Consider the following 9,509-nt stretch of genomic DNA (forward strand, 5'->3'; position numbering starts at 1 on the left):
GATAAAGGGTCCCCATAGATCTCTGGTGGCTGCTCTCAGTTCACCCTTATTTTCCTTGACCAAGCAGGGGGGGTGATGAGGGGTTCTGCCAATCTGAGTTTTTGGTTTGTAGTGCAGTCAAATGCACGTTCGCCTGTGACCTAGGAAAGGATGTGCTGGGTATAGTTCTCTGTGTGTGTGGTCTCTGTGTTCTACGTGCAGTTGAATTTGTGAGTGTGTGGTTTGTGGTGTGTGTATGTGGCTGGGGAATGGTTTTCTGAGTTGAAATTTAGGTACTGTGTTCTATACTTGTTTGTCACTATAACACAAATTACAACTTGCAAAGTCCTTTGCCAATGTAGACATCTTGTTCCTTTGCCTTCTCACAGAGCCAACAGCTGGCTGTCATCCAGTCTTTTTAAAATGGTAAATAAACAAAGATCCGGAAGCAAGCCAGTGTGTCTGTCACTACAAAATTCAGTGCTCTAGTGAGCTAATTCCTTATCTTGATAAGGTCCTTCCGGATATACTTTATAGTCCATTAGAATAACACCGCCTATTGTGCATTTGCCTTAAGTCACCTTAACCCGTAAGACACCGCAAGAAGCCTTGGCTGGACCAGCGATACAAGGGAGCTGGAGGAGAGGGCCAACCCCACTTCTGCAGGACAACGTGCAGCAGGACGCTGAGCCAGGGCAGCGAGTTGGCAGAGGCTCCCCAGCCACTGAGCGAGACCAAGAACGGCTCTAGCAAGCACGTGCTAAGCTCTGCTCTCAGTTTCTTCATTAAAAGTCATATTTGCATGGTAGAACAGTAATATATTTAAGCCTAGCCAGCTAGCCAATTTTTGACACACTCAGGATCTTATCAAAACTTTGTCAGTCCACCAGCAGAAGTTTTTCCTTCACTGACCACTGCTCAGGTCCTTCATCTCTCGGCAAAGAAATTCTCATTCTTCAGCAGCAGCAGCTTTTTCTCAAGTTCATGTCTTTCAACTCTGGCTTGGAATCAGGTTCTTCATATCTCACAGATAGCCAGATAATAAAAATTATTTTGCTCTGAGTTTTTCAGTATTTTACAACACACAAATCCTGATAGAAACCATTGACAGTCCTTTTAAGTCCTTCCATCTGGAATGATCCAAAATTGCTTATAAACAATAATTCTCGGTTACTTCAACCAAATCGGAAACACATCCTCTGCGTCATAGAACCCAACAGCCCTAAGAGTTAATTCGATCCAACACTTCCCAGGATAGTGCCAAGCTACAGGTTATTTGGGGATGGATTGTTCTTCATTTGCCATGCTGAAGCAGGTGTACTGTGCTGAGGCCGGTGTACTGACTACCTACATAATCATTTAACATATTCAAATGGATTCTTTGACAATTTTGAAGTATTTAGTTAATTTTATTTTGCCTAAAATTATTAATGAATGTGATCTCAATTCACAGCATTCTCTCATAAATTGTCCACTGGAAATTTTTTTTCCAAGGTTCAACATCATGTTTCTCAGAGTGGGCTGGGAGATGCTTGCAGGACAACATGAACATCAAGGGACAATGACTTCTAGAGCCTTTGTTACTTTCCTACCACAGTAACTTTTTTATATTTTCCAAGATAACGTTCCACAGCTTTAATGGGAAAGATATTCTTTACTTCCCTCTTATGCCATTACTCTAAAGTTTCTGGACACAGGTTGGTGGAGCAGCATTTTGCATTTGACTGCTGTACCCTGCACATATTTAATCGATAAACCATTTTGATTTCTTCTAGATTAAAGGATTTACAAGACTATCAATACTTTCCATTAAAGTCAGTGTAAGTTGTTTTTTCTTAATAAAAGCCTTCCAAAAAAAACCCCAAACAACTTGCTGGATTTTGTAAAACTGCCTTCAATCCAATATTAAAGACGTTACTTGAGAAGTAGCTGTTGACAATATAAAATGCAATGTAAAAGTAATTAAGATCAATCAATCCTCTACATTTTAGATCCAACCATACACTTAGGGCTTAATTCCAAGCCCATTTTTCCACTGACTCAGTGGATCAAGTGCTACATTTTTCAGTTTATGATTTTCTGACTTTTTAAACTTGCTTTCGTAAATAAATGTTATAACTTTAATTTTTCAATAAGGAAGGTAAGTAGAGAGTTTAAATGACCTGCCTGTGGTAAGTAGATAATTGTATTATCAATTTTATGACAATGTCAACACAGGCACAGGCTGCAGTGAAGATAAGGTCCCAATTACGCCAGGGTGTGTATAAGAGCACACTGAAGGACCATTTATAATTTGAAGAATTTATGGTTTAAATTCAGGGTTAAGGCCCAATAAGTCTCTTACTTGTCCAGCTAGACCTGGGAAGACCAGAGTTTTCCATTTTAAAGGAAATTCTGCAGCTTTAATTGTCTTTCTACAATTGGAAGAAAAAGGAGTATTTCTAGATGTCTGTATTTTATAAAATATATCCCCAGAAAAATACTGTCTACTGTAAAAAAAAACAAATTTCAAGATTATTTTTGTATTACATAAAATAATTTCAGTACATGAAATCATTTGGAAATGCTACATTGAAATGTTAGTTTCTGCAATTGTTGAAACAGAACCCTTCCACGTTATTGAAAGGTGTTATCTCAATTTTTTCCAAAAAATACAGTTACAGAAATTGATTTTTATCTGCAAAATGTTTCTGCTTCGGTGAACACCACATTTTCTAATTACAAAACCTGTTAGCTCAATTTGCTCTTTGAACTAGCCTGTTGGATCAGTGTGTCCTGTTACAGACAGGTGAGTGCAGCCACCTTGCACATCATCCACTCTGTAAAATCTTCAGAACTCCTGTTTTCCCCCCAGACTTCTCCATAGAGCCCGAGGCCCCTAAAGAGCTACTTTATAAGTAGAAAATGTTATTCATATCCATAAATCATCAAATACACTCTACCTATCTAATCTAGAACTCTTAGGGCATACTCTTGCCAATTCCCAGCACTCCAAATTCACTGACGTTGGTTTAAAAATCATGAAATTTTTAGAACAATGATGAATTTTAGCTCTTCTGATCTGTCTTTCAGTATCTAAGCCTCAAACAGTACATTTCAAGACGGGCGAGCTACAGCCAGCACGGAGTAAGCAGGTTCCTCACAAAGAAATGAAAGCACAGATTTTCAGGTTATCATCACAGGACTCAGAGGCTAGGATTGTAAAAGACAGCCCTGTGCATAAAGGTGATACTTGTTGTAAAAATCACAAAGTATTTGATCTTTAGGAGCTGCACAACCTCATGCAGGTTCCTGGTGGATTCAGAAGATGAAGCTGGGTGCCTGGGATGCCCACACAGAACATGGGAGGGATTAGTCAAGTCACCGAAGGAGAGAAATTCACAGGACATGATGAACGACGACCTACGCTCACCGGTGGGAAGCAGCGAGATAAGAGGTGGGGTTCAAACCCCACCCCTCCAAGAAGGGCAGGCTGCCGACCTGGCACCGCAGCGAGACATCTCCGCTCACTTGGGATCTGCAGGAGCAACCTCCCATGAAGGCAGGGGCATAAAATAGCTCCATAAAATAGCTCCCATGCTCCTATGCCACATGTCCCAGCCTCACACAGGTGTCTCAAGTCCCACCCAATTTGTAAAAACAGTAAGTTCCCTGGAAAAGAAACGCATGTATGTTCAAGGCAGCTACCCAGAATCAGCAGATACTTGAAAACAGTAGCATTAATCTCCTTTTGCCTCAGTTCCCCATCCCCAGAATGGAGATGATAATCCCAGTTGTTTGCAGATGATGCTGGAAAAAATACATTCATTAATGCTTGTGATCCATGGGTACATAACGCTAAAAGCCCCACAGGATCCCAAAGGAAGAAGGGAATTAATAATTCCGCATCTTTTCTAAGGGTTATATAATACACATTAAATAATAGCTTGAGCTGCATGGCAAGTGAGGAGGATGAAAGGGACTATTGAAAAACAGCTCATTTGCTGAAAAAAGGCAGGATACTGTGGGAAGAGGAATATGTGATCATCTAATTAAGAAATGTGTAATTATACCTACACTTAAGGGGGCTGAACTTCAAGCTTGCAAGTAACCTCATTCCTAGTACTTCTTAACTTTTCCTTGCTTAACTTTGCAGCTTTATTGTCTTTTGTCAAATGGGTTTCAGTTCCCTTCCAAAAGTAAAACAGCAATAATCCCCAGGCTGGGGAATAGCGCTTTTGTCCCACAGAGCCACTCTGACTAACCTGAGCAAGAAGGAGGTTTGGCTCTCCAGGGCTTCAGCTTGGACACCTTCCACTTGGGGAGCCGGAGCAGCAGCAGGTAAAAGCACATGGAGTACGAATCAGAGGGGTATGAAACACCCATCGCCAGGCCTTTCTGCTCTTTCTCAGCCACTGTTTTCTCTTGGCTTCTGTCCCCAGTATTTCATCCCCTTCTGACAAGTGTCTTCACCCTGGATGTTCCAGTCTCTGGTCTTGCATTCGGCGAAGCCCATGCTCCCCAGCCATCCTCTGCCTCCTGCCTTTGTTACAACTTGAGCAGCAGGAGGCACACGAAGAGCACCAACGGGCTAGTCTTCCCTCTCCAAACACCAGTGACTGGTGCCACGGTGACCCTGAAGAACTGCAATTGCAAGTGTGACCTGCTCAGCTGTCCGCAGCTGGACTGTCCCGTGGTGCTTGTGCAGCAATGACAGACACGGGATTCTGTCATCAAACAGCAGGCAAGAGCTGGAGCATGCTCGGCGCACCTCCAGACAGCACCTTCAGATCATTTCTCTACTGACCATGTGCTAATGGTACTTTTTCAGAAGTTCATTACTTGGTGAAATTTGATTGCTAGTAGTTTTGAAGGGTGCTTTTTGTTCTCCCCCCAAATAGAAACTGTAAAACACATACCTCTATCACAGCTAAATTTTCAACTTTCCATTCAAAAGCAGAGAGTCACTGTAACTTATAAAGGCAAGTCTTAAAACAAATTCAAATGATGGAAAACAAAGCATTTTTCTCTCATCTCATTGTCAGGACTGAGTACCTTTTGCTGAACTTTTTGAACAAGAAGTACAAATTTCAGTCCAAGCTATCACAGTTTGGCCAAGTTATGAGCAACTTAGTGTGTCAGATTGATATCTCCACCACCTGCAATGTCAGAAGGATGTGGTTGATGTGCTATTCATTAAGAAAGAGAGGCATGAACATAATTTTTAGAAATGACTAAGACACTTAAAAAAAAAAGCATCTTCTGCAAGCTGTTCATTCTGGGGGTGATAGACGGGGTATGGGGGTCCAGGTGGCGTTCTCCTCAACCCTGTCGGTGAGGGGTAATGGTGTGAGGAGGAGAAGGAGAAGACTATGTGTCAACAACTGGTTGAGGAGCTGGTGTCAGCAACAGGGTTTTGGTTTCTATGACCATGGGACCTTGTTTGAGGATCAACATCTGCTTGGGAGAGATGGGATCCACCTCACTAAGCAGGACAAAGGCATCCTTGCCAGCAGGATGGCTGACCTGGTAAGAAGGGCTTTAAACTAGGAATGATGCAGGAGGGAGAATCACCAGCAGCCCTGTGAGGGAGTGATGCACAGGGCTGACAAGCAAAGGGGCTGGGGAGATGTGAACAAAAGGGAATACAAACATCAACAAATCAAGGCTTAAGCCAAACTCAAGCATCTGCATGTAAGCAAAGAACTGCTGGCAAGGCAACACTATGGCATAAAAACCCAGACCCTTTTCAGGGAAATGAACATGCTGGAATGCCTCTCTGAATCGCCTGTAACCAATGCACGCAGCATGGGGAATAAACATGATGAGTCAGAGATCTGTGTGCAGTTGCAGGGCTACAGTCTCACAGGGATCACGGAGGTGTGTTGTGATGGCTCCCATGACTGGATTGTTGCAATGGAGGGATACAGGCTCTTTAGGAAGGACGGGCCAGGAAGACCAGGAGTTGCCCATTATTACTCTGGGAAGACATGGAGTGCCTGGAGCTCTGCCTGGGGATGGATGATGAGCCAACACAAGGATGTGAGCAACACAAGGATTAAAGAGTGGACCAGTATGGGTGACATTGTAATGGGTGTCTGCTATAGGCTACCTGACCAGGAAGAACAAGCAGATGAAGCCCTGTACAGACAGGTAAGAGCAGCCTCATGTTCCCAGGCCCTGTCCTCATGGAGGACTTTAGTCCTGGAGAGCACCAATGACAACTTCCTGACCCAAGTGATAGAGGAGCCAATGAGGACAGATGCTCTGCTGTACTGCACACTCACGGACAAGGAAGGGCTCACTGGGGATGTGAAGGTTGAAAGCAGCCTTTGCTGCAGTGACCATGAGATGGTGGAGATCCTGAGAGGAGGGAGCAGGGCAAAATGCAAGCTTACAACCCTGGAGAGAGACTAGACTTTGGCCTCTTCAAAGATTTGCTCAGAAGAGTCCCATGGGATAAGGCTCTGGAAGGAAGATGGGCCCAAGAAAGCTAGTTGATATTCAGCAATCACCTCCTCCAAGCTCAAGAGCTGTCCATCCTGACGAGCAGGAAGTCAGGCAAAAATGCATGGATGAACTAGGGGCTCCTGACCCACAAAAAGGAAAGCCCACTCAAACTTAAAAAGGAAGCATACAGAGGGTGGAAGCAAGGATGCGTAACTTGGGAGGAATACAAAGACACTGTCCAAGCATGCAGGGATGAGGTTAGGAAAGCCAAAGCCCGAAAGGAATTGAATTTGGGGAGGGGTATCAAAGGCAACAAGGAGGGCTTCTACAAGTACATGGGTGACAAAAGGAAGATTAGGGAAAATGTGGGCCCACTGCTGAATGAGATAGGGGACCTAGTGACACAGGACCTGGAAAAGGCTGAGGTACTGAATGCCTTCTTTGCCCCAGTCTTTACTAGCAAGACTGGCCTTCAGGAATCCCAGGTCACGGAGACCAGGGAAAAGTCTGGAACAAGGCAGATGTATCCATGGTGGAAGAAGATCAGGTCAGGAAATACTTAGGCAAACTGGACACGCGTAAGTCCATGGGTGCTGATGGGATGCACCCACGAGTGCTGAGGGAGCTGGCAGATGTCATTGCATGGCAACTCTCAATACTCTTTGATTGATCGTGACAACTGGGAGAAGTGCCCAAGGACTGGAAGAAAGCAAATGTCACTCCTATCTTCAATAAGGGCAGGAAGGAGGACCCAGGGAATTACAGGCTGGTCAGCCTCACCTTGGTCCGTGGGAAAGTGATGGAGCAGCTAATTCTGGAAACCATTTCCAGACACATGAAGGACAAGAAGGTGATTGGGAGCAGCCAACCTGGATTGACCAAGGGGAAATCATGCTCAACCAACCTGATAAACTTCTATGATGAAATGACTAGCTTGGTAGACAAGGGCAAAAGAGTGGATATTGTCTACCTGGCCTTCAGTCAGGCTTTTAACACTGTCTCCCATAAGATCCTCATAGAGAAGCTGTTGATGTACACGCTGGATGAGCAGACAGTGAGGTGGATTAAAAACTGGCTAAACAGACGGACCCAGAGAGAGGAGATCAGGGGCACGAAGTCTACAGCTGGAGGCCAGTCACTAGCTGTGTATCCCAGGGGTCAACACTGGATCTGACCTGGTTCAACATCTTCATTAATGATCTGGATGATAGGGCAGAGTTTGCTAACGACACAAAACTGGGAGGAGTGGCTGATACCAGAAGATTGTGCTGCCATCCAGAGGGATCTCAACAGGCTGGAGAAATGGGCTGACAGGAACCTCATTAAGTTCAATAAGGAGAAGTACAAAGTCCTGCAACTGGAGAGGAACAACCCCATGCACCAGTACATGCTGGGGGCTGACCAGCTGGAAAGCAGCTTTGCAGAAAAGGACCTGGGGTTCTGGTAGACACCAAATTGACCATGAGCGAACAGTATGCCCTTCTGGCAAAGAAGGCTTATGGTATCGTGGGCTGCATTAGGAGGAGTGTTGCCAGCAGGTCGAGGGAGGTGATCCTTCCCCTCTGCTCAGCACTGCTGAGGTCACACCTGGAGTGCTGGGTCCAGTGCTGGGCTCCCCAGTACAAAAGAGACATGGACAGAGTGGAGAGAGTCCAATGAAGGGCCACAAAGATGACGAAGGGACTGAAGCAACTCTCCTATGAGGAAAGGCTGAGAGAGCTGAGAAGAGAAGGCTCAGGTGGATCTTATAAATGTGTATAAATACCTGAAGGGAGGGTGCAAAGAGGACGGAGCCAGGCGGTGCCCAGTGGTGCCCAGTGACAGGACCAGAGGCAGTGGGCACAAACTGAAACACAGAAAGTTCCCTCTGAACTTCAGGAAACACTTTTTTTTACGGTGAGGCTGACTCACAGTAAAGAGAGAGAGGTTGTGGAGTCTCCGTCCTTGAAGATATTCAAAAGCCGTCTGGACATGGTCCTGGGCAACCGGCTCTCGGTAGCCCTGCTTGAGCAGGGGGGTTGGACCAAACAACTTCCAGAAGTCCCTTCCAACCTCAACCATTCTGTGACTCTGTACTGTTCTAAACATTATAAAATAGTTATTTACAACTAGTTCATAGAAGTATTCAGAAAATGTAGAGATGCAGAAATTAGTCTCCACATGCAACGGTTATAATTTTTTATTACCCAAATTGGTGGGTTAATTTCTTCAAACATAATTTTTGAAAAGAGACTGAATACTGAAGCAAAGGAAATGTATTACCAATCGTCAGCAAGAAAAGGAAAAATGAGACTACTCTATAATTCTTACAATTTCTCATTATTAAAATAATTAAAAAAAATAGAGGAAAACATTGCCAATTTTCTACAAAGGAATGGAAGAAAGCATAGTACATTTCCACAGCTTGTATACTGTAGTTTTTTGTTGAATGGGCTTTTCAATAAAACTTTAAAATTAACTTGAGGAAGAAAAATTAACAACTTCATTGAAAATAAATTTAATGTCTCAAGTACATGTCAAGTGTCTGAATTTTGATAACACATTTGAGTTAGCATAATAAGCCTTCCTCTCAGGAGGATGCGCATCCCCACAGAAATTTTCACGTGCCCTGAAAATGCGAAAGGACACAGAGTGACATAATCTTAAAATAATAAAATTAACATAGAGTGGAGGATTAAAAACTGTGGCACAAAATTTATATTTTTTGTTTCTTATGTCTACAGTGGGGTGCAATGATGAGAACTGTAATAATAATTTCCATCCAGGACTTAGAAAATGGTGTAAGTAACTGAACGGGGAGCAGTGATGCCTGTGTGGGCGGAAATACCTCTGAATCCTCCGAAAGCATTTTGAATTTCAAAACAGCTCACTAGTTCATTATCAGTCTCTTGAGTAGCTAAGCCTTAGCTGGTTTGCAGCTGTGGGCGGGTCCGCATCACAGCGTTGTAGCATCTTTTTCTTTTGGCTCTGACATCTCTCAAACCCAGGCTCAAGGTTCCTGAGCAGTTTTGGTAGGCGAGACCTCGTGCAGTTTAAACCGTACCCCAAGGCGTGCCTTCCCAGTGAATGCTTCATTTGAGACTGCTTTGGAGCTGATGTTG

The sequence above is a fragment of the Mycteria americana genome, chromosome 1 (assembly GCF_035582795.1).
Source record: "Mycteria americana isolate JAX WOST 10 ecotype Jacksonville Zoo and Gardens chromosome 1, USCA_MyAme_1.0, whole genome shotgun sequence".
Taxonomy (NCBI): Eukaryota; Metazoa; Chordata; class Aves; order Ciconiiformes; family Ciconiidae; genus Mycteria; species Mycteria americana.